Raw genomic sequence first — 26,395 nt, forward strand, 5'->3', positions numbered from 1 at the left:
TTATATATATATACATATATATATATATATATATATATATTCACGTGGTAGAGTATCGCACGCGTAACGTGAAGACGTGTGCTCGCTGTCTTCTCGTTATATATATATATATATATATATATATATATATATATATATATATATATATATATATATATATATATATATATATATATGAAACAACAGTGTATCCTCATCAGCGCTTCATATTTTTTAACACCTTGAATCTAGATATTTCGATAGAATTACCTGTCTGGTTGGAAAAATGATTCTTTTTAATTTTTTACAAATACCACTTGTCGACTTGACGCTGGAAATATCATAAATGAAAACCCGAGACCTTCTGGCCAAACGGTGTGTATTTTCTGTTTCATCTGCGGACGCCATCTTGTGATTCTCTATACTTTCGTAGAAACGTAGCGGGGAGAACGAGTGATAAAAGAATGATAAAATGAGAAAAAAATTGAATAACAAGAAAAAGAAAGCAGCTCGTAGCACGTTCCGTTACCGTTTGCACAATAGCGACAAAAACGAGATCTCGCTAAAAAAAATTAAAGGAAGAAAAAAAAAACCTTCAGTCAGGGAGCTTCAACAAAAAGCCAAACCTCACAAGAAGTTCTCGCCCATCGCATAGAGCCATCTATATTGTTCACGGACCGTAACTGGACCCCGGGCAGAGCGCGCGAGAACGGTAAACTCGCCTCGCACTTCAACCTCACGCTCGGAATCGTCGGTTCTGAATCCCCTTTCTTCTTCCGCGAAGGCCGAGGATCACAACTTCCCAGCTTCCTCTTCGTCCTTCAAGGTTTTCTTCCTCTTCCTCCCACTTCCCGACACCCACCGCAGATCGCTAGTTGACGCGCCTCTTACGGGACACTCCAAGCACCTAGCTGGGCTTCTTTTTCCTTTCTCAACAGCAGAGGTCCCTACCCAGAGACCGGACTAAACCAGGAACGTTTCTTCCTTCGTCCCGCTCTCTCTCTCTCTTTCGTTTTTCTTTAGAACCTCGCCATCAATGCATCCCCACACCCCACGCTTACTCACTCTCTCAGGTGACGCAACCAACGCTCCAGATTCCCATGGTCGTCTGCATTTTTCCGCACCTCACCACCGCGGCCGCCGTCTCGGCCCGACCTCCACGTATACCCAGGCCACCCCGCCGCCGTCGGCACACCCCTCCTCCCGTTACACGACTCCCCCCCCCCCCCCCCCCCCTACTCTTCGCAGACACTCTCCGACCTTCCCGTATGTCCTCGACCAAAAAACGCCCCATTTTTTGGTGCTTTTCGGGGACCTCTTGGCATCTCTCCCCACCGGCCTTTCCTTTGCCCCGCGTCCCCGCCAAGGTCTTAGGCCTAACGTGGCGACCCCCACAGTTTCCTTCCCTCCGTCCGTCTGCTTCTCCCCGTAGAAAACAGCGTCATAGAAGTGCTCCTTTCGGTTGTCGTCTCCTACGTCTCGCGCGGTTTTGCCCTCTTTCGGCGACGGCGTGCAGTCGGTGTCTGGCCCAGGAAGCACCGTTGTTGTCGGGCGCACGCTTTTCTTCGCCCAACTTCCCTGTTGGATCCCCCTGATTCCCTCTGCCACCTTTAGATTCCCCTTTGTTATTTTTATATTCCGTGCCCTCACTTCCTCTTCTCGGCCCCGAGCGTCCCGTTTCTTCTTTCTCTGCATATCCCATCGCTTCGACCTATAGCTTGTCTGAGAAGTCCAGGTGGTCTATGCAAGGCGACCTACCGTTTCTATGTTTGCGTATACGACCTGCTTTTTGGACGCTCCTTTTATTCGTGCGTCCTCCCGATGCTGAAAGTGGACGGGTCCTTTTATGTGGCGTTAAGCGCTTGTACGCGCCAAGGTTTTCTGGTTTCTCAATTCAGGGAAAAAGAAATAGCGTATAGAAAGTGGATTACGGTACTACGGTGGGCATTGTATGGGATGCCTGAAGCAGAAAGAAAAATAAATAGCAAATGGAGGAGCAAGGTGGACGCTGGTCGAGTTTCCGAAGACCTTTTTTTGTCGTGCGGTCAACGCAGGTCCCACTGTGTCCGTTAGGTGTCCGTTACCATATAAGTGTGGAGGATTAGGCTATTTCTACAAAGCTTTTCAACGTCGCATTCGATGAAGCTTCTTTAGGACTGCTGTAGGAACTACGATATGACTAACGCTAAAACGGCTCGGTCGTCTGTTGCGCAAACTTTAAGACACCTTCTTGTGAAGGACAGTGTAGACACCAGAAAAAATATTTTTACACTTGCAGAAGTAACCAAATAATTGTGATGTGATGCGATTGGGATTTGTGATGATAGCTATACTTTTCGGTTTTATGGAATTGTGAGCTTTAGATTGTGCGCATACGTAAAACCATCTACACAGAACACCGGTGACGTAGATCTTAGGAGCTGCATTGCTGGCGCCACGTTGTGACACTGCGTTCAACTAGACATCACAGAACTATTGCACGCGGGCTACCTTATTGGTAGCTTAAAGGTGTGGGCAATCACGTAACAATTAATGTGTACTTCCTTTCTTTCTTCAAAAAGAAAACTGCACGTAGTACAAGAAAAGTTTTCGACGCTTTGTTGTATAACAAATCGCCGCATCATGTCGCTACTCCCGCTACAGCATGGTGTCCATGCCTCTGCCGTTCTGATATTGGGTGGAGGAGAATACGTACAGTGACAGGCTAGAACATTTTAATTAAAACGTTACATAATTGTAACGTTCCCGGATTCACTAAGACACCACCGTGCAATAAAGTTTAGGCTGTGTGTCAATATTCTTAAACTGAGTTGAAGTGCGATTTGAAACTCTTCGATTCTGCATCCACCATCCACTTTATATAAATCAATTGCTTCATCCGAACATAATTATTACTCACAGCGCGCGGTAAGAATACGGACGAAGAAGAGAGAGGAAACACGAGAGCTCGCGTTTCGTCTCTCTTCTTTGTGCGTGTTCTTAGTTCTCGCTGTGAGTAATAATAATGCAGATGTACCGACTCGCCCAGCTAGCTACCGTACTACCGTTCATCGGAACAGTTGCCATTTCCTCTCCCATGCCGGGCCCTGCTGAAGAGCCCTGCTGTTCTAATGAACTAAACATCCGCAACATATAGTTTGTACAAAGATGTCCGCAATCGGGAAGTAGAACATAAGGTGTACAATATATATATACTTTTACACAATATTTAAATTAATCTACTTTTTTGTTCACTTACATACCGCGGGTATGTGTGTCTATACCTCTGTACTACAGAGCATGCGGGATTTATTTTACAGACCCTTGCTTTAGGCGTTGCTTGCGCGAAGAGTGTTGCTGCATGTTTTTTTTAATCGTTTCTCTAAGTTCTAATCAGAATTTTTCCTAAGCATTTTGTTCCTAGCGTTGCCTTATTTAAGGCAGTTATGCGATTGTCTTGATAACTGCATTTCTCGCGAATCACGCTCTCCGTATTTGCTTGTATTAAGGGGGTACCTTCAAGTAATTTTTCGTAACGCGGAAGCATGCGAACACACGGGGTTTGTCACAAACCGTACTTTAAAGCTGTCGCAGTGAAGTCATACACGATGCCGACTCGTGGGATGTTAAGGAGAACCACGACTTTGTGTGTGACGTCACAGTGCCCGATTGAGTGCAGTTGGGCAACCGTGTGAGCGTGTTGTGTTTTTCAAGGGCCGCCACCGAGCCGATGTAATTTGCGGAGCAGCTCGTCGTCCAGCTCTTCGTACGACCAACCAGAAATCTTATGGAGGCACTTAAGAGTCAAATTTGTTTTAGCTGTATTACCAAAGTACCCCTGCACAATAGCGAAAAACGCCATTTCTTACTATATACGCTGTACAATAATTTACACCCTTAAGAGTGAAAAGGATGTAGATCTGTTTATGACTCGAACACTTACACTCAAAAATAGGGTGTAAGGATGTGAGTTATGAAAAATTTACACCCCGTTTCACTTATATGGGTGTAAATTATTTTACAGTGTAAGGGAGACTTCGTAACCAAGAAAACTCGCAAAAAAAAGAAAGGAATAATGGATGACGAGGCCGCTTTCAAGTTCTGGCACCTCATCGCGGTGACGTCAATGATTTTGACGTTGTCTTCTCAGGCCAATAAACTTACGACCCGGCAAGTATGCATTACATTCTAATCCAAAAAAGAAAAAAAAAGACCAAAGTCTCAACGTCGCCAGCTTCTAGAACTTTAACTGAACCCCAGCTATATGGGCGTCTTGTGGAACATGCCCGTTAGAAGAAAGCAGACTTCATTGCAAAGTATGCATGAATAAAAAAAGAAAAGAACTCCGCTAGACGGCGAATCAATCGGGTGTGCGCTTATTGAGAAGAAAAAAAAAAGATGGAATTGATTGGTTAAATGCTAGTAACTGTGTATAAGCAAAATGCCTGTGAAGCTGAAGCAAGGGCTGTTTCTTTTTTAGTTGTTATCTTGTGATTCATGGTCATTAAACATAATATGTTGACTAAGTAACGACGTCTAATAAGTCTTAGAAGTATGTACTACTCGCTTATTATGTTATTCTCTATGAAAAACTTGCAACCATATTCTGTCTCCTTAATTACGCGATGATTCAATCCGAGGAGCGCGTATCATAATTGTAATATATATATATATATATATATATATATATATATAAACCAGCTGAGGATGATTGTCGAAGCCAATCGATGCCGAGATACGCTGCTGGAAACACTTTTTCATTAATTCTGCTGGTAATGCTATAAGGCCAGTGGGTGCGGTTAGGTTCCACTGTCTCCAGGGTCAGCCCCTGTTACAGACCCCATTGGGAAGCCTTTCGAGGACAGACAGCGTGCGCTGGTATCAGGAGCTGTCCACAAAATCAAAACGTTTGAAAATAAACTGCCTCAGGGATCGTTACAGCTTTCATTACGCGTGCCTCCGGGATCGGCCCATTTTACTCGGCCAGAAATCCGTGCACGCAAAGCGTGTGAAAAAGCCCAAGAAAGCTCTGGTTTAGACAGCACGACACCAGAGGGAGTCTGGCGTCGTGCTGTCTACCAACGACCTCTAGATGTCTCGACCGGTGTTCTAGCAGACGGGACAAGAACTTACGGATCGGACATTTGTTAGAATACATGAGAGGGTCTTACGTTGTCCGCAAACGTGTTCGATGGAATACCGGATTACGGCGAACGGCAGCGACAATGCCGCTAGCAACATCTTGCGACGTAGAGTTTAACCAGAGAGCACACAAAAGATAATACTGCAGGGAACAACGATCCACAAGGGTAAGAATTCATCAGATTCGTACACTTACCGGTCGTCTCCAAGTTCCCCAAAGTGCCGCCTACATAAAGTTGATCCTTCACTAAAGCTGCAACTGTCATCAAGGCTTTCCCCGCTCCAATGTAACGTTGTTATGCCGCCTCTGGATTAGGGCTGCATTCACTAAAGTACACTCGTTCCGCATTGGAACACCCACCCGCCTCTACGAGGCCATACTAAGATTATTTCTCTTATGACCTCTCTCTCTCTTTCTCTGTACTAACAAGACTACAAATGCGCAGCTTTACGACTATTCCAGTGCTTCTCAAGACGTAGCCGACCAAGTATACACACACCGACCCCAAGTTCTTGAATTCCAGGGCAGAATTAGAACCGCTAGCATACGGGTAAGGGTTTATTGATTCATTTACTTGAAGATGTAAACCATAATGTATATTGATTGATTCGGTGCGTCGTCTTGCGTACATATTTAAGCCGCGTTGCTCCCAGCTTGTGTTGAAGAAGAAACAACCAACTTTCAAGAAGATGTCCTGTCAACCCGGAGTGATCTGTATACTACAGCTTATCACTTATAGCTCACAGTGAACCTTTCGGACGATTGCCATTGGCCAATGTTGGCTCTAGCGCCATAAAACCCCATATATCACCGCAACCACCACCACCACCACCACTGCCATCATCATCATAATCATCATCATCATCATCATCATCGTCGTCGTCGTCGCGGAACACATGCGGACTTTGGTCTATTTGGTTTTAACAATTGGAGACTGGAATCAGTTACCAAGTCATATTCTGAAATTAACTTGAAATGATGTTCGTGCAGTCGCTTCATGATTTATTATTATAGGCATGAACGTGTTGTGGTTATCCTATGTTGCCTGTATTAGGCATATTTTATCTTTTATGTAATCCCCCCACTGTAATGCCTATCGTAGGCGCTGTGGGTGCTTTGGCAAATAAATAAATAACATTTAAATCATCTTTCATTTAGTGCCTATCGTTTCGTCCCTTTCCTCGCCTTGTGGAAGCACATGATTTTATTTGTAGATTTAGTTGTAAAGTGAACTCTGCTTAATTACTCCTGGCTCCAGATTTACTTGAGCAAGATCACATTTTGGTATGTTTGTATGTCTGTTTACGTGCGTATTTACGCGTGTGCGTGCGTGCAGGTGTGTGCGTACGTGCGAGTTTTTGTGTGTCTCTTGAATAATGTTTTCATTACAGGACATTGTGAATTTACATCACTTAGCATGTACGCATCTGAAACGCCTACTTTATAATTATGTTTTTTACATCATATGATCTTTATTGTACGCTTAGCATGTTTGCACTCCTGTGGTATGTGCGCGCGTGTTTCGTGTGAATGGGGCAACGTATGTTTCGCAACTGTGTAATAGATGAGCCGTCTCTAATGCAGCCTACCTTCCAGCTTTTCTTCTCCTGATATATGAAGAAGGCTGCCACGTACCTGCGGCTCGCCCTTCGTAATGTTGTGGATTCCGTTTACCTAAAGTGAATCCGAAGGAAATGAAAGTCCGTCTTGATGATTGTGATTGCAAATGAACAGCGATTGGCCTTCAGGCTACGTGAGGTATCACGTGAGAACGACCCGCCCGTTTTGAGACCCGCCGAGAAACATCAAATCTTCTGAAGGCACTTTCACCACAATACCACCCGCTTCAGCAGGAAAAGCGCCTTTAAACCGGTGTCTTAGGAGACCTATCAAGACATCAAATCTACTCAGGGAAAACATGGGAAATGCCATCTCCCGTTTAGAAGAACCCTACCCATATAGAGCGTGCCAAGGAAAGCATATGTCACCTTGAAAAAGACAAGCCCGCTTGTCGAAACGTTGGCTCCCGCTTTAACCTTGTTCTCATTTTGCAAATCTACTCAAGGCACTTTCACTACAGTACATCCCACTTTAACAGGAAAAGCTCCTTTGGACCCATGCGTTTTGAGACCCGCTGAAAGATCAAATCAACACAGCCGAAGTCAAAGCCCCAGCCGACGCCACAGCCGATGCCATAGCCGATGCCACAGTCGGAGCCACTTCAAGGCATACAGCGCACCGCTGCAGAGTGTACAGCGCGGGCTCCTGACAAACTGCCCGAAGAACACCGGTAAGTGGTTGTGATGCTCCGGTCTCTGATTAATAGGTTTCGAAAGCTCTTGGATAAGCTGCACACTCCTTCAACGCGAAGTGCAGTGCAAGTGCTAGATGTTCTGAATGCACTGCTTGAAAGTCTTGAGTAAGCACCATGGCTCACCCGCAGAATTCTAGTCGCACTGAAGTCAAAAAGGCTGCGGTTTACTCTAACGATACACTGTCAAGAACTGCAACGTATAGTGCTAACGTACTTGGTCATCCTAAGTGACTTCAACGCGCTACGCCAGCTATGGAGAAACATCAAGATTAGCTTCAGACAAAGGGGGGGGGATTCTGTAAGAGTTCACCTAGGTGGGCTGTCTATTTCGGCTGCTGCTGATTGGCTAGAGCCGTTCGTCTCCTCCTCGCTCGTACGGCTGCATCCAATCAGCAGAGGCCGAAATTGACAGACCACTAGGTGAGCTCTTACAGAATACCAACCCTGAATGACGGCAGCCCAGTGTATCGACGGGGAACTTGCTTGGACTTTTGTTTCAAGGCGCTTTGCTGCACGTAGTGCAGCATGCCCAGAGAGTTTTCACTCTCATCCTTTTTCTACTTCTATTCCCATTTCCCTTCCCCCAGTAATAATAATAATAATAATAATAATAATAATAATAATAATAATAATAATAATCACCACCACCACCACCACCATTACTAGCCTATCTTTGTGTCCACTGCAGGATGAAGGCCTCTACCTGCGATCTCCAATTACCCCTGTCTTGCACTAGCTGATTCCAGCATGCGCCTGCAAATTTCCTGATTTCATCATCCAACCTAGTTTTCTGACGTCCTCAACTACACTTTCCTTGGCACCCATTCTGTAACTCTAATGGCGCATCGGTTATCTACCTTACACATTACATGGCCTGCCCAGATCCATTTTTTTTTCTCTTAATGTCAACCAGAAGAGCGGCTGTCCCCGTTTGCTCTCTGATCGACACCGCTCTCTTCCTGTCTCTTAAAGTTACGCGCAGGGTAGGGTAGCAAACCGGACGCCTGCTGGTTTGATCTCATTGCCTGTCTTCACCTTGCTTTCTCTCTCTCTCTCAAGGCACCTTCGTTGCAGTACAATCCACTTTAGCAGTAACAGATCATTTAGACCAATAGGTTTTGAGACCCTTTGAAACATCAGAGCTTCTGAAGGCACTTTCACTGCAGTACACACAACTTTGGCAGAAAAAGCCCCTTCGAACCCATGTGTTTTGAGACCCGCTGAAACATCAAATTTTCTCAAGGGACTTTCACTGCACTGCAAACAACTTCAGCAGGAAAAGTTCCCTTGGCGTAGTCGTTTCCCAAAGGGAAATTAATATTTTTTTTCTTCATTCATTTTCTTCTATGAGTACATACAGAATGCGCAAAAAGAAATATGTTAGGTCGAGAGCCGAAGCTAGTGTTGGCCCATGTTTATGGTACATATTGCAACAGCAAAAGCAAACAAAAGCATTGAGTGTTATGCAACTTAAAATACGACATCAGTGTGTATATGAGTGTATATGAGTGTATATACTTCTGAACGACGTAAAAAAACACAAAGCTTTGTCACATAAAGCCACCATAAAGTAAATAATTAATAAGCAAGAGAACTACTGTTCATATAGTCGAGAAAGGTGTAACCGTAACAATATGTTGAAGAGCCACGTATTATCGTCTTTTAGATCGCTGTGTTGTTAAAGTTAAGTTTTTAATGTTAAAGTAGTTGGGATTTCCTGTTTTCAATGCTTTCCCATAAATTTCGTTGAAAAGTTACACAGCTCATTGGTAAAAAATGACGCTTTTTTGACTGTTTCAGAACAATTTCTTTGTGTGATAAACCATAGCCTTTTCTTTTTTGTTCATACGTGGAGATTCTCTTTTAATTCAATAAGCGTTATCGGAAATTCGGGAAACTTGTGTCCCTCGCATTTTTTAGAGCAATTAATTGTCGCGTGAAAAGATAAGAATGGCATATCATTTTGCTATCCTTTTGATTCTTCTCTCTTTGTCCCAGCCATACAATATCTTCTTGTGGGTGTAGGTAATTATTTTGTTTGCCTTATACTGGCCTTTTGCTGTTAAACGGATAGCAATGACGACACCGTAACGACGACGAGTGTAGGGCGACGACGACTGTAAGACGAGAATCGGATGTCCATGACTACAAGACGACAATGGCGTGAGATGACGTGACGAACTCTGTCTCACTACCACTGTATATCCCGGCGATGGCGTGAAGATGAAGACGAGGGATATGTTGTAGTTGCGAAATTGAAGCCGATGAGTTGTGAATTCCCGTGTGCTTAGCAGACACCCTAAGAGTATCCATTTCGAGACACGCGACCTTAAAATTTGCTACGAAATACGTTGACCTTCCGGCTAAAAGCTTCCAAGAAGCGTACCTCTGACAATTTGGGACGATCTTAACTAGAACGCCAAGGCTATAACTTAAAAAGAAAACGTTCCGAACAAAAAGGAACAGCTGTTAGATAATTCTACGAGCTTTTTGTTAAGGTCTGTTCAGGAAAGCGCTCTTGAAGTACCTCAAGTCAGCAAGTCTTGGGAACCGTGTGTAGACTCGGTGCGAACCTTCCACTGTGCGCGAAACTGTGCTCTCTCTCTGTCTCCTCTCTCTCTATCCCCATAGCCCCTTCCCCCAGTGCAGGGTAGGAAATAGGACGTGCGTCTGGTTAACCTCCCTGCCTTTCCTCTCTTCTATTTCTTTCTCTCTGTCTCTACTCTCTCTGTTCAGGCGGACGCAAGCTTCGAATAGCTCAATAAATGGATAAACAACCGCACCAGCGTTCAATACTGTAGAATGTACACGTTGCCCATTTGTATGAAATAGCTTTATATTTATGTGGGTATCTTTATTGGATAATTATTGCCGACATTGTACTTATAGCGGGCACGTGGTATGTCAGTCATGTCGTAGGTCATCTTATACCCACTGAGCCGCACGTGAGCCGCACGGCCAGCTATTAGTTAACGTTATTAATCAATCAACTAGATTAAATATTATATTCAGAGCGAAACGGTCCAGGAGAAAATTCTAGGCCATCCTTAAACATTCCCGATCCCTCTTTCTGTTACTCAAAACGTGTTACATCGATATTCTTTCCATGCCTGAAAGAAAGGTTGCAAAACAGAAGAAAGTGCGACGCGACCATAGTCGCCACTAGTCGGTACTTTTCGCTGATAACTAGTTATATTATACGAATAACTAACTGTGTATTTAGGCGACTTACAAGAAGTAGCTTGATTTGCTCCAAACGACGGCCAGCTACGTGGCACTCACATATTTTCTAAATTTTCATACAATTTACTTGGGACACCTTACATATATTGACCCACCTATAAACTGTTCGTGATTTAGGCGAACGTATCTCACGAAGCCAATCTGTGTTATAATGTTATCGCTCAACGCAAGAAGCGCCTTTCTGTATGGTAAGTTTCTCGAATTTTATCGCTCGTTCTATTCGCGTTGTCTGTTGTCGCCGGACCTGCAGGTGCATATAAATATTCTGTGCGCGCCACGAATTGTGTAGTAACTTTCGGGCAGGCGCCCGGGCACCAGCGATTACGCTGGAGCCTTCGACGTGTCATGTATATAACCACCGACGAGCTTGACCCGATTATCAGACTTTCGACGAGTATGCTCGATGTTATCATTGTGTCGAGCGTTGCTTGTCTTGCTGGGCACCGGTTCGCCCAATAAAATAGTCGGTTTACTGATTTGCGCTGGGACACTGTGGTTGATCAGTGCCACTACAACGCGACCACCCACATACACACATGTACACACACACTTGTATATATATATCGATAACCTACCACAGGTGATGTTTGCCTTATGAGCCGCTTATTCGAACGTACATATCATTCCAAATCCGAACATAGATATAGACACAAAGCTCTGTGCGTGTAGCAAGTCCACTTATATATGTCGAAAGAGAGCTGCGAGCTCGGCATCACCGGCGCTGGCCAACAGCCGTCCGTGCGTCCATCGATTTTTTCCCGGAACCTCCTCTCTCAGTCTATCAGGCCTCGCACGCAAAGCCGAGAGAAGAGAGGGGAGGGACAGTAGGCGAAATGTTGTGATACGGAGGGCTGTGGCCTACCGACCCGTAGGCCAGCGTTGACCAATGGCCAACGCGTCTCACTGCGCCCGCATTTCCTCCCTGCCATCGCGCTTTTGTCCCCAGAAAAAGCGGGAGGGGGCAGCGGAGTCCATCCTCGAAAGTAAAGAAAGTAAACTAACGATCCCCACGGACAGCTTTGGGTGCGAGGGAAACATCGGGGATGGCGGGCGGTCATTCTGGCTCGCGGCGCCCCCCCCCCCCCCCCCCCCCTCCACGGCGGCCGGCAAGTTCTCCCCGCTTTGGCGCTATACAATACGGTCTCCCGCGTGGCTGGCCCAATGTCCACTTCCGCGTCGCCGCTCACGTCTCATTGGCCTCTCTTCGGGGTGACGTGGACGCTGGGGTCAGCCAATGGGGACGCGACGCGGAGGGGGAAAACGTGGCCACTTTGCTTTCGTTCTTTTTTTTGGCGAAAGAGGGAAAACAGCAGCGGACACGTTCGCAGACGGCTTGCACACGACGCCCCCTCTCCCCATTTCCCCTCCTGTATCCAGTGTAACTGTATATTGCCGTCCTTTTTCCCTTGCGAAGGGCACAGACGGGAAAAGGGGAGAAAAGGAGGCAAATTGGTAAGCGAATAGGGAAAACGGGCGCATTTCCCTCTTTCCGTACTCTCTGTGAGCACTTGTTCTCTTAGTTCTTTTGTTCAACTGAATGGTGCATAGCGCAGACGGGACGTTGCAGTGGCTATCGAACGGCGTCGCTCTTGGCATCCTTTCTTTTTTGCATGCGTGAATGCCACTTCGAAGAGCGAGAGGCAGGAGTTGCGGAAGCGGGGTTGAAGGGAATGATTCGAATGGATGGACTCTCTTGGTGGATTGGTGAACTGGAAACGGGTTGCTGCGGGAAGAAAAGGGAGGGTATCGGGAAAAAAGAGCTTACGCATCTTTTCCACTAAGGTCTTGGGGATGAAAAGTCAGACGGTGCCTCGTGTGCGGCCCGCGGTTCTCCGTCTCTCTCTCTCTTTCCATGTCTCCTATTTTTGTAGTTATGACTGAGGAGATAACTGGAAATGAGAGTGGGCTCTATATGCAGGGTGTCCCAGCCAGAGTTAAAAAAATATGCCAATGCACTCTAAGACGACGCGACCAAATGCATGTTGCCGACTATTGTATGTAGTAAGTCGCACTATTTCTTTGTATTCTGCTTAATTGCATAATTAGTCAAGAATAATTAACCAACTTCTGAAGCAACGAAGTTGGGCAAAAAATCCCAATTAGAAAGTTGCAGAACGCTTTGCAAAACGTCCGATAGAACAGTTTCTAACTTTTTATCTATTAAGCATTAGTTTCTCTCCCGCTTACTGCAGATGCCCGCGAAATGCAATAAATAAATAAATAAAATACCCCGTGACATGTCCGATAGCGCGCCGTGATTGCAGTGCTCCCAAGCGTTCCGCGTACAAACGAACATAGCATTTAGCCGGGTGGGCTGCCATTTAAAGGCGACATGCAGGGCAACCGTTACCGCAGGGCAAGCGAAAACGGTTACTGGTGTCAATCGCATAACCAACGCCTGCATCGCTGCCCTATCGCGGCAGCAGACCCTCCTATATTTATTATTTACCAAAGAGGGAGGTTGCTTAACGACATATATCTTGGTGCATGCACGTTGAATGTATACGCTACTCGCAATCCCAACCGCAAGCTTGACTTCCTGCGCCGTAACGCTTTCAGAGCACCTTCAACCATAAAGCTAACGCTGCATAAAGCAGTATATTTCGACCTGAACGGCGTCTGCCGTATCTGGGACCAGAGTTAATATGTGCCCATCACATCCCTCGGACATGTCTGTAGTCGCTCTGTCTGATTGGTACTATCTAATTATTCCCGTCACGCTATAGTGCTTAATTCCTCAACGAAGCATACGTTAGCCTATACCTAATATATATTCACGCCGCAAATTTTCTTGCACCTACCTCTTATACAAGGTTTATTATTACCTGGTGTCAACAACGCAAGACGTAGAAGGGAGACGAGACGAGAAGACGACAGCGCAAGCGCTGACTTTCAACAACGTTTATTTGAAAGATAAACGGCTTCTTATACATTTGCCAACACATGTCATAGACAAGTCATTGCACATCATGTGAAGCACGCACGTTTTCGTACTCAAGTTAACGATTGCACTTGCAGAAACTCAAGTTCATTGTTTTTTGTTAGCCGCAAGGACGGTGTGCCAGCAAATTGTTCACGAAGTCTGGCAATCTAGGCTGCCTCAATAATCTCCCGAACTAGCTGGTCATTGCGTTTCGTTTTTTCAGCATTTCACAGCGTCTGAATTCTGCGGCACAAGCTTTAGAGGGACTGCCCCTCTAAAGAGATTATTCAGGGAGCCGCGATTGCCAGACTTCGGGAGCAATGTGTTAGCACACCGTCCTTGCTGCTAACAAAAAAAAAAAAGAGCTTTTGCAAGGGCAGTCATTATCTTGAGTGCGAAAAAGTGCGTGTTTCACATGATGTGCAATGACGCGTCTGTGACACGTGTGGGCAAATGTATAAGAAGCTGTGTATCTTTCAAATAAACATTGTTGAAAGTCAGCGCTTGTCGTGCCGTCTTCTCGTCTCGTGTCCCTTCTACGTATTGAGCTGTTAACACGAGGATCGAAAACCAACCAACCCATACTGCTATTTTATTATACAATAATATGTTGAAAATCCATCTCCTTTCTTGACCTATGGATGTGTACATTTCATTGCGTACGATTTAAAGTTGCTACACAACAGTTTCGAAGTTCAACTTGTACAAGAGAGGATGAACTATCTACAAGAGAAACGGCGATCGAAGAAGAAACAAATGACCCATGATACTAACAATGACATCGATTGGATTCATTACTGAATTTCTCTATGGGGATGCATATAACCCTATGGAAGTGTCCCAGCATCGAATTCCCGACAGACAGCGACAACAGGAGAGTCAAGTGCAAGGCCTAGATGTCGCAGTGTAAATTTGCAAAATTCTTTCAATGAAAGGAGAAGCGTCGGCAGTCCAGAAAGTAGGGGTCAATTGATTCGAATCGGTTGCGAAAGTGGCACAATGAAGAAATCGCCAGACCAGATCGTTGCATGCACGTATAAAGTTGTTACTTGACATCTCGGTTGAGGAAATTGTCTTGGAAGAAGACAGAACACTAATATGTGGCCCTCAAAGCACTACCGGCTCGTCTTCTGAGTCCAAGTAAGACATACTTGTATAAGCCTTCCTTCTCGTTGTCGATAAAGTTCTCTATATGTGTGTCACTCACGAATAGAGCTTAAGTAACTTTTCTTCCATGGAGGGATTACGTTACGTCAACGTAGAAGCAATATCCGTGAAGACCTGCAGACAGACCTCCCCTTGCTTGAATGCTATAAGACCAAAGCGAAAGACTCTAAAAATATTTTTTTGTTAGTACTCATTTATTTCCTTTTCGTTCAGCCTACAAGCCGATGCTATTCTGATATATCTGATATATAGCTGGAACAATGACCCTTATTTCTTTTTTTTCCTGCAGCGACCTTCTTCCATGTATCCATGCTAACCCCAAACGCAGCTTAATAACAAATCCAGCTGCGTCCACGCTGACACGTGATAGCCGCCAGGCGCAGAAAAGAAAGTGGCTGAAAGAATCTCGACCGTGATTACAGAATGGAGGACGCGTGCGCAAAAGCACTACCCGCGAACACAACACGGTGATAAAAACAACAGCAGCAGCAGCAGCAACAACAAAAACAACTGCTACAAAACAGCAGTAATCAATTTCCCACGCGAAAAAAGAAACACCAAAAAGGGGAGTTGCTGGAATAAAAATAGAAGAGGATAAAAGATAGGACATAAAAAATAGGAAAAAGCGAAATCTTATCGAGATAATGCGTTGTATCGGGAAGAAATCGAAGCGGTGGTGATGTAAAAGAGTGGGGGGGGGGGAGAATAGGAGGGCTAGAGGGGAGCAGGACATCGCTCATGCAACGACGGCTCGCGCGACAAGCCGAAACCCTGGCGCCGCGCCTTTGGCTCCCCAATTGGGGATTGCGGGCCAAAGAATAAGGAAAGCCGCTGCTTCCGCGCATTAGACAGCGGCAGCGCAGCAACGACAACAACAGCAACAACAACGAGAAATCCACAGAAAATCTCGACAGCTCGCAGAAGAGGCCGGGTAAAATGAAGAAAGGGCGCGCGCGCGCGCACGCAAGCGTTAAACCCGAAAGCCACCACCGCCACCTCTTCTATTAGCGCGGGTGAACGAAGGAAATAAAAAGAAGGCTCTGAGGAAAGAAGAACGAATGAGGAAGAAAGAAATGGGGATCCCTTCAGCTCACCAATCCATCGCTTCCCTCGGAAAGAAGAAAAAACGAAAGAGTCCCTGCATGGACTCGGCGTGCACGGATGCTCTCGATGTGTCGCGTGTATACCGCGTTTTCTGTAGCCCGGTGCCGCAAACTTCGACAATAATAACAATACCTCCCTCTCCCTTCAGCAAACCCTACCCTAGTGACACCCTCCCCATCATCCGGAGGGCAGTTGCGATGCTTTTCTCCTGCTTTTGGGAATAAAGGAACGCCAAAAAATCGGGGGGAAGACGACGGGAAAGAGCTTTCAAAACTAGGCCGAGCTTCCAGCGTGTCTTTTGGGAATAAAAATTAAATACTTGGAACGAAACGAACGAGAGAAGACGCAAGAAGGGGAGCTTGCCTGAATTTAATAGGAGAGCAGGAAGCGGAGACGGCGGACGTCCCCAGGCAACATAACCTTGTATATGACGCGCCGAACAAATGAGGGCGCGACTTGCGAGTGATAACGATCTGTGCGCCGCTGTCGGAGGCAACGATCTCTAATTCCTCGAGGAGACGTGGTGCGAGACACTGCGTCGTTTTGGTCACTTTCACTGCAGAAAGAGGCATCGAAGTGTCTTTTCGCACAATTTAATGAGAGATTTCGCCACTGAAATGGAGACATGAAGAACGAGTGTTTGTAGGAGCTGATAAGTCAGTTTGTATCCGTACACCTGAGACACAAATGCCGACGTTGGGGATGATGAAAGAAATCGAGAAGAGAAATGATAAGACAGACAGGCGCACTTCAAAGCCATGTTGAAAGAAAGGAGACATTCTGAAAACAGATATAGGAGGTATAGGAAAATTACAAGGCTCGTCCGAAGCCTCTTTTCGAGCCAGAAAGCCAAAGTTGTCGCGGATGTTGCATACACCGTGTATACATACATACATACATACATACATACATACATACATACATACATACATACGTACATACGTAGATACATACATACATACATACATACATACATGCATGCATGCATGCATACATACATACATACATACATACATACATACATACATACATACATACATACATACATACATACATACATACATACACCTCTTGGATTGGTGAACGTCACTCATTAATTCAAACATACTCCTGCTTGTACTTTTTAATATATACAGTGCGCAAAAAGCAGTACAAGCGCTTATTTTTCTCTCGCGTCTTACATGCATGATTTCCTCCTGTACCTAACATTGTCGTTTGCTCCGCTTCACGAAGGCTCTGAGTAGGGAACTACTCCCGAGTTCCTGCAACACGAGATATGACTCTTCAAATATCTTGTATGCACAAATATATAGCCCCCGAGCTGAGTCAGAAAATATACTAGCCGTGCTCTGTCATCGATTAGACAAGATGGTGTAGGTTTTCTGTTTTGATTTCTCTCGCTGATGTAGCCCTGAAAACCTGCCGTGGTTGCGCATAGTGGATATATGGTGTTGGGCTGCTGAGTACGAGGTCGCAGGATCGAATCCCGGCCCCGGCGGCCGCATTTCGATGGGGGCGAAACGCGAAAACACCCGTGTACTTAGATTTAGGTCCACCTTTTAAAAAAACCCAGGTGGTCCACATTTCCGGAGTCCCCGCCTACGACGTGCCTCATAATCAGAAAGGGGTTTTGGCACGTCAAACCCCATAATTTAATTTTTTAATGTAGCCCTGAAGGCTACTCACGTCTGATGCTGTTTTACAACGTGTTCGCTAATACTGACCCGTGCATAGTTGTTTTATCCTTTTTCCGGGGACCGCATTTCACCCGCTAAGAGCTTAATGTTACCGCTCAGCGCAAGATGCGCCCGCATGATTGGGAATTTACTCGATTGTTATCCCTGACTCAATCCGTTGTCTATGTTCTCGCGGGACCTTTTGTTATGAGATTGTATGTGTGACGCGAATAGTGCTGTACTTTCTGGAACGTATGCGAGCACCAGCGAATACTACAGTGGAACATGCGATGAGTCATGTATAAAAGCCGACGCGCTTAAGGTTTCGATTTCAGATTTCCACGATCTACGAGTGTGCTCGCCGCTGTCATTGTGGCTACGCTTGTTTTGCTGAGCACATGTTCGCCCAATGAATGTTCACTTTCGTGACTTGCGTTGTGCCGCGGTGGTCGCGCTCAATCTAACTAGAACGTGAAAATACCTAACACTTCTTGTGCGTAAATATAGTCACTGTGTTCGTGTACAGCACAGCATTTTCCGCAATATTTATCGTGCTATATGAGGGAGGCCGCGAGTTGCACAGCCTTAGTTTGTTTTAGTCAAAGTGAATTATCTGTAGTTCTTTTCAGCCACCAGCGGCCTTCAAATGTCTGGACGTTATCTACTGAGGCGCTGATTATACTCTATATGTGCAGATCATATGTGTTAGCATTAGGTCCGTATTCACACAGCCGTCATCCGCCCGGTTCCGTCAACGCGTCACATGAGCGGTTTCCGTCATATATGGGAGGACGCTTCTTCACCGGCCGATGTTCCAAGCAACACCGACGTATCCCCCCCTTTTTTTTTAGGAACAACCAGCGAAGCAATGACGGAAACCTGTGCCGTGACGTTGACAGAACGGGACGGATGTGTGAATCAGCCCCCATATAAATGCAGTCATACAACAGAAAAACACTTACAAATGCAACTCATAATGAGGCTATACATACGATTTCAAGAAAAGGTGAGTCTATCCGTTATCTTAGACACTTGCGCTGCCTGAACGTCAATTTCTGTCCACGTGACCCACAAGTCAGCATGACGAAACGTCGGTTCAGGGCTGCTTTGATCCCTCATTTGGAGGACTGTTACTAAAGAACGATGCATTCCCGACGTGTACGACGAGTCACTAACAAGTAAAAGCTTCGAGTCGTATCCAAAGTTACAGGGCGGTGCATTCGTCGACGCGTACACTTGACGTCGTTTTTATGCAAACGCGTTTGTCCCTAAAACAATACCGACATGACTCCCCGTATACTGTGGCCTTCAAAAGTCCGCGTCAGGATCCCGACGCGAGGTGAGGGAAAAAAAAGGGGGGGGGGTTCATTAAGTGGTGCAGAAAGCTGTTGTTGCAATTACGCAAAAAGGGGAGTGCAGTGAGAGTCCGCAAAGCAGAGAGAAAAGAAAGCGTCAAAAACTCCTCCGCGACTCCACGTCCAGACAGCTATCTCGCTATACAAAGGGACATGTAGAAGAGGAAAGCGAATCCGAAGGAAGGAAAACCGAACGGGAGGTGCCCAGATAGAGGCAGAAAGAGGAAGAGAGAAGATTGCGTATAGATACGTTGAACAAAAAATAAATGAAAAGAGAAAATAACAGAAAACCCAACAGTAAGAAAAGAGGAAAATAGGGAAGCGCAAACGAACGCCAAGATGAACAAGCGTTTCACTCGTGTCTGGTCGACCCTTCCACTATATACAAGTCGGTTTTATGCGCTACACACACTTCTTTTTTCCCCTTTCCTCTTTCCTAATCGTCTGCTCCTTTCTTTCTCTTTCCCTAACTGGCGCTCTTCGCGGCGGTCATTTTCTTCTTTCCTTTATTCGTGTTCTCTTCTTTCATGGCCGCCCTCTTCCCGCTTCGGCATGTATGGCCGGAGTGTGCCTCCCTTGCACGGATGACCGGCGTTGCTTCATCGGCGCCTCCCGCCGCATCCCTTTCAAAACGAGCGGCGAGCGCTAGCGTTGTCGACGGCGACGACCGAGGTCCGGGAGATTTAATCGATGAATTGATGGACCTCCCGGTTCTTTTTTTGTTTGCTTCTTCTTTCCCGCCGCCCGTTGTACGCGCGTGTGTGTGTGTGTGTGTGTTTGCGTGCGCTTGCGCGTTCGCTTATACTACAGGGGTGCCTTTCGCGCCACAGGGAGAACGGATGGGGAATAGGGACGCGAAGGGGAAAGGGGGAAGCGAGATGCGAGGAAGTCTGTAGAGGAAAGGGGAACGAAAGGAAAGAGTGGTAAAGGCCCCAAATAAGCAAAAGGCGAAAGAGCGCAAAAATAGGAACAGCAATAATGATACGTAGCCGGCTCGCAGTGGACGTTCGGTGCCGCTGGAGAGCTCTGTTCTGCTACTGCTGCTGTTGCTGCTGTTTCCGTTGTATAGCGGGCAATGGCACCCGATGCGTTCTTGATAGGCTGTGCACGCTACAGAACGTTGCCAGCGCTGTGTGCCAGTCCTCTTTATAGTACGTGCCATCGTTTGGCGGCCTTTCTTATTATTGCTTCTCGTTCGGCTGCGGTGCGTAGAGGGTGTATGATGTTCTCCATTCTTGCTTCGTTTTACGATGTCAGACCATTTCCTTTTATTGTTAATTTTTGTTGTTGTTGCGGTGCACGAGCGCGTTTGTTACTATGAACGAAAAGCAAAACGCTCAATCCGAAAGGCTGGGTGGCGTTTACTAATGGCTGCATCGCTATATGTATAGAATGATCATTTGATCGTAATACGGCCGGCCGGAAACAAGTGCACCTTCGACGGTGACGCGGCGAAAGGTCACGAATTGGTGGAACGACAGTAGCCAAACGCCTTCTCTCATATGTAAAGCACGTGTCTGTGTGTGTTTGTACATTTGTTGGTACGTGTTTGTGTGGGCTTTTACGATGACGAGAGTGGCAATACCACGGACGAGAAGGCAGACTTGATGAGAGGTGGAATAAATGCGGAACACGACAACGAGAATCGGGCGCGAGACGTGCCAAGCGAGCAGGCGCTTTTCTGAATTCGTGAACCATACAAAAGCGTATAATATTGCAGCCAACTTGGAATAAACGTGACCTTTTTTTCCAACTAACATCATCAGTCACACATGCGGTGCGTGTGATAAGCTATGCGCATTGTATCTTTGTCAAATACTCGTCAAACGCTGTCACATTGCCCTCGCGTCGTCCTCAAACCTTATCTAACGCCGGTATCCTTTGTTTGCGCCAATAGTGTATACGAATAACAATGCAATTATTTTTTTCTCCTTATGGGCAGTAATGCGAGGAGAAGGAAGACGTCCAGCCATACATACCCAAAACAACGACGAAATAATGGTTGAGGAAGAAATGTGATGAACTTCGGGTGTATCATCTTTATATCGAAACACCACCTTCGGAAACGTTTCACTATAACGTAACGAATTCCTCAATGTGGTAAACGGGATGCTCAAGGCCACTGAGGAAGCTATGTGGTAAACGGGATGCTCAAGGCGACAGTTTCCCACTATGTTTAACAGAGTTTTAACTACAGGAAGGTTAATCCCCGACACTATCGGGAGCATGAAGCTGCGTGGCGTATATGAAACAAACAAAAAGAAATATCTAGGAGGGAGCTTCACGCGACAATCTTCAAAACGTAGAGATGAAAAATAAAACGAAGGAGTCATGAAAAAGAAATGGCTGTGGCTTAGCTAAGGTTAAGCCCAGGATGCGAAGCATACTAGCCTTTATTTTAGTTGTTGAACCACTGTTTAGCCTGGTGAATTGCTGTTGCTTGGCTATATTTGGTTCGGCTAGACGAAGAAACAACTCATGCGTTACTCTGCTTCGCCTTCAAGAGTGGAACGCGACAGCGTTCCTGTCGACCCGCCAAGGGGTGTAAGACAATGGGCTACGGCGCAGCGACTACGCGCCCCGCATTGGACGCGGTGAGCGTCGAGCAACGCAGCGTTCGGCGCGGCAACGAAATGTGCGCCTGAGCAAGCGACGCACGCCTGAGCCTTAGAAACAGCTCGTTTCTAAGGCAACACCGCCTTCACTAGAGGCGCTTTTGTACCGCTTTGAAGCATCGTACTCGTGGCTCAGTGGTAGCGTCTCCGTCTCACACTCCGGAGACCCTGGTTCGATTCCCACCCAGCCCATCTTGCAAGAGTTGAGCCAAAGCCACCTAGAAACAAGCGCAGCTGCTTATATACCGCCGCGACGCCGCGAGCGACGGCGCGAGTTGGAGCCCCGTTTCTCCTCTGTCGTGACGTCACGGTGTCACGTGGTATTGAAGGCGACACCGCCGCGCTTGAGGAGCTGGGTTGGGCTCTAGTAATATGCTTCGCATAAAAAAATCACGCAGGAACTCCTCTGGGAGTTGTCTAAGTATGCATAAGCATTGTGCCACTTGCTCATGTCCCCACAGCGTGGTGTCATTATGGATGTTATGAAACTCGATCCGGCCAGTACAAACGACAGCGCTGCAAATGCACGCACTGCTGCGAACGGCGGCGCAAGGTGAAATGATGACGCAACCAAAGTACTGCAGGTGGCGGCGCCAGGTGCGCTGATCACGTTCCGATCATTATAAGCCGTTATCGCTCCTTAGCGCCTTACCCATTCTCGTCCAACCGTTATCAACGGTACGCCGGCGGTGGCTGTGTATGCCGTGGCCACGCGGGTCCTATCTGAAAGCGATCTGAGATGGGGACAGAGTGCGCCGAGTGTTGATAGCTTCGCGTGCGCTGTGTTTTCGCCGCTTAGTTCGCGTTGAAGCGAGAGTCAGCAGGAAGGTGAATTCGCTCGGTGCTGCGGGCTCTATATATAATAAATATATATATTGAACGCGATCGTCTTATGTGACGGATGGACAGATGGGTTTCCGCAAGGGTAGGCATCGAAATGCTTACGCTTAAATGCTTAAAAATTCTTAAAAAGGCATTCAAGCACGTGATTAAAAATGGTGATCACTATAATGAGCCCCGTGCACGTGGCTGGGCTCGTTTTGTCGTCTGCGGCGCGCGCGGCTCGGAAATTGTAACCCATGGCTAATTTCGTGGACGCTCCGAAGCTAAGAGTCGTCATGGCAACGGCAACAATGTCTCCCGGTACTGAAGCCGCGAAAAAAAAAATTATGGCGTTTCGCGGGCCAGAGCCACGATCTCATTATAAGGCACGCCGTAGTGGGGGACCCCTTACAAAAATCGGTTTGACCTTTCAGTCACTCATGAGTCACCTATCAGTCACCCCTGTCACCTATCTGTAGACTCGACCTTTCTGTAGACTAAGTCTGCAGAATGTCTGCAGACACCGTGCGGACTGCAAGTAGACTTGTCTGTAATATGCGTGCCCAGTGAGTGTGTGTGTAAATATGTATATGTATGTATATATACATACATATTCTGAACCATGACATATTTTATAATTACCGTTGAATAGTTTTGACCTTTCAGTCACCCATGAGTCACCCACCAGTCACCTCCACGTAGACCTAGTCTGCAGAATGTCTGCAGACACCGTGCGGACTGCAAGTAGACTTGTCTGTAATATGCGTGTCCAGCGAGTGTGTGTGTGTGTGTAGATGTATATCTATATATAAACGCATATATATACATATTCTGAACCATGACACATTTTATAATTACGGTTCAATAGGTCTGACCTTTCAGTCACCCATGAGTCACCCACCAGTCACCTCCACGTAGACCTAGTCTGCAGAATGTCTGCAGACACCGTGCGGACTGCAAGTAGACTTGTCTGTAATATGCGTGCCCAGCGAGTGTGTGTGTGTGTGTAGATGTATATCTATATATAAACGCATATATATACATATTCTGAACCATGACACATTTTATAATTACGGTTCAATAGGTCTGACCTTTCAGTCACCCATGAGTCACCCACCAGTCACCTCCATGTAGAGCTAGTCTACAGATTGTCTGCATATTGTCTGCAGACACTGTGTGGTCGGCAAGTAGGTAGACTTGTATGTAATATGCATGCCACATATATATATATATATATATATATATATATTCTACATGACACATTTTATAACAGTTAAATCGGCTTCACCTTTCAGCCACCCACGAATCACACACGCACACAAGCACACACACAAACGCACACACACACGTGTGCGCATCCTGAACCATGACACATTTTATCATTGCGCTCTGTTTTGCCATTTTAACATTTTGAAAACTTTGTCACTGATTGCTACAAGAACAGTCTGATAATGACAGTTATATAAATCAATTATTTAATACTAATTGAAATAAGGTAATTGTTACATAACGTACATTAAATGCAGCAGTTATACTATGGCTCGAACCGCAGCCTGAATTTAAGGACCTATCTACCGCGCGACGCCGACACCATCCATCCGACCACCGACTGCGTGGTTGCTTTCGGCGCCGGCCCCCAGGAGGCGCTGGCCGCGAGCACCGGTAAAATAGCGGGTGAGATTATTTTCCCGTCTTCACCTGGTCACCGACATGTCACGGCGTGCACGCGTGCACGCCATGTGCACGCCGCATTGACGGCGACCGATGAGGTAGTGTACATGCCGTGCCGAGAGGAATTGTGGCGATTTTTGTGTGTATTAATGATCCAAAACCCCTGTGACTGCATAACGTAGCTCTCAGTGTTTTTCGTGTGGTGTGCCGATACCAATTATCGTAGTTATGACCCGGTCGCGCTTTCTTTGTTACCGGCTCATGAAAAGCCGATGGTACTCTCGCAGCGCTCGCATTCCATCACAGTGCGCGGAAGAATTTTTTGGACGTTGTGCTATCACGTGCTGTAGTTCATCTGCAATTCTACGCTGTTGACGCCCGAGGCACCGTGCACAGACTGTCCTTCCTGCGGTACCTGTGCGATGCGGCAGCAGCTGTCACGGAGACTCGTTTACCGAGCACGCCTAGAAAGGTAAGTCCGGCGCGTACGCGCATTCTTGTGGTGCGTGAAGTGTGCATTTCTGTACGGATAACAAGATGATTAGTAACGTGACAAAAATGATCGTGCTTTTCGAATGTTCGTTCTTGTCGCAGGGGGCATTTAGCGAACAGTTTGATGAAAATTGCCCTAAAACGTGATGTTGCCAAAATCTATCGATTATTTGCTTTCTGCTGTGAAGTTTCCTTGCGCCGGGGACTGTTTGATTTGAATAGGCGCAAAAATTCAAGCAGGGAAAGTTACTATTTCTGTACGTAATTTTTCAGCGAGAAATCGCATAGCCATTTCTAGAGGTACGTCGATTTGTCGTGATCACAGCTAACGGCTGCGCGAGATGGCACCCGATTGCTGTGTACGACGCATGGCCAGATTTTAGCTTGTATGCAAGTTCTTTTATTTATATAGTGTCTTGGAGACAGCCTGTATTTCTTGCGTTGGGTGTCATGTGTTTTCGTGTATTTGTAAATGGTTCCGAGATTTCAACAACAGTATCTATCTTTAATGGAAAAAATTGTTTTCTCACATGAAAAAGAGGGAGTCTGTTCTTTTTCAGTGCATTGTCCTTTGGGGCAGGGCTTTGTTGCACCGCATAAATAAATTAGGTTTTCGAACGCTTATCACGTGTTAACGAGTTTTCTGCTTGTGCAATTCGCATTTGACTTGGTACAGACGTGCGTTTGTGTGAAGTTTTTTATTGTAGATTCATGTTTGCTCCAGTTCCATTTACATATTAACTGCCTGTAATGTAATAATCGTGTATTTGTGCAACCATGCAGCTTCATGTAGCTGTTTGTACGAGGCGTTTCACAATGTCACAAGTTTACAGTCTCAGCAGGGCTTACAGTAAACTGAACATTTCTGCTTGTTTAGGGATGTCACGATTTTGTGAGCCAGAGGAATCTACACCACTTGGGAGCCTGCGGCACTTCTGCAGGCTGAACAGCGCGTCAAAGCATCTGATTTGCATGCTGCCACAAGGTGTGTGCAAGACGGTCACTGCCACACACATGAGATGTCGGTACTCACTACTTCATTCCTTGGAAGCGATATTCTTGGTCCCAACCAAGCAGCCCGGAAGAAATCGGAGACAAATAAAATGTGCAAAGAATACTATTGCGTCTGTTATTTTATTGCATGCATGCATGCCAGTTCCCCATAGTGGGGCTACAGAAATTCTCTCTAATGTCTGCCTAAATGCTGTAATCCTGTGACCACAATCTCGACAGACTTTCTGCAGAAATGCTGTATCCTGCAGCTACACAGATTGAGCAGACTTTCTGCAGAAAGGGTGTACCGATTGGGCGCTGGGAGGTGACAGGGGGGTGACAGAAAGTCTGTCACCTGTCTTCAGATATTCTGCATCCCGGGTGACTCGGGGTATGCAGAATTTCTGCAGAAAAGGTGTACCAATTGGGCGCTGGGAGGTGACAGGGGGTGACAGAAAGTCTGTCACCTGTCTTCAGATATTCTGCATCCCGGGTGACTCGGGGTATGCAGAATTTCTGCAGCAAGTCTGCAATGATTTTTGTAAGGGACACCGGAATAATCTGGACAACCTGGGACTCTTCACCTAAATCTAAGTACACGGGCATCTCCACCCCCATCTAAATGCGCCTGCCGTGGCCGGGATTCGATCTCGCGACCTCGTGCTTATAGCAGCCCAGCACCATGGCCACTAAGCAACCACGGCGGGTGAGGCTGCCAACTAAAGGCATCAAGTGCGGCGAGCAGAAAGCCCGCTTCAGTGGTTGGAGAATGCGGCGACAGACCAGGGAGACGACGGCGTCAGACGACCTCGCCTTGCGAAGGCTGACTGCCTGAAGTCATCATGCTTGCTCCTATAGTTTCTAATGACTCATATACACTTCATTAGCGAACTTCCTCCACTTCAGAGATATCTGACAG

The 26,395-nt window shown here is 46.3% G+C and overlaps 1 long non-coding RNA gene across 1 annotated transcript; it reads left to right on the forward strand.

Annotated features, from left to right (window-relative positions):
- The first annotated feature begins 24,000 nt into the window (after nucleotides 1–24,000).
- On the forward strand, nucleotides 24,001–25,600 carry LOC126533184 (uncharacterized). The gene is made up of 2 exons (XR_007599966.2): nucleotides 24,001–24,463; nucleotides 25,361–25,600. It is a non-coding gene; the product is annotated as an uncharacterized lncRNA (long non-coding RNA).
- Nucleotides 25,601–26,395: the final 795 nt, after the last annotated feature.

This window comes from Dermacentor andersoni, chromosome 7 (genome assembly GCF_023375885.2).
Source record: "Dermacentor andersoni chromosome 7, qqDerAnde1_hic_scaffold, whole genome shotgun sequence".
NCBI lineage: Eukaryota > Metazoa > Arthropoda > Arachnida > Ixodida > Ixodidae > Dermacentor > Dermacentor andersoni.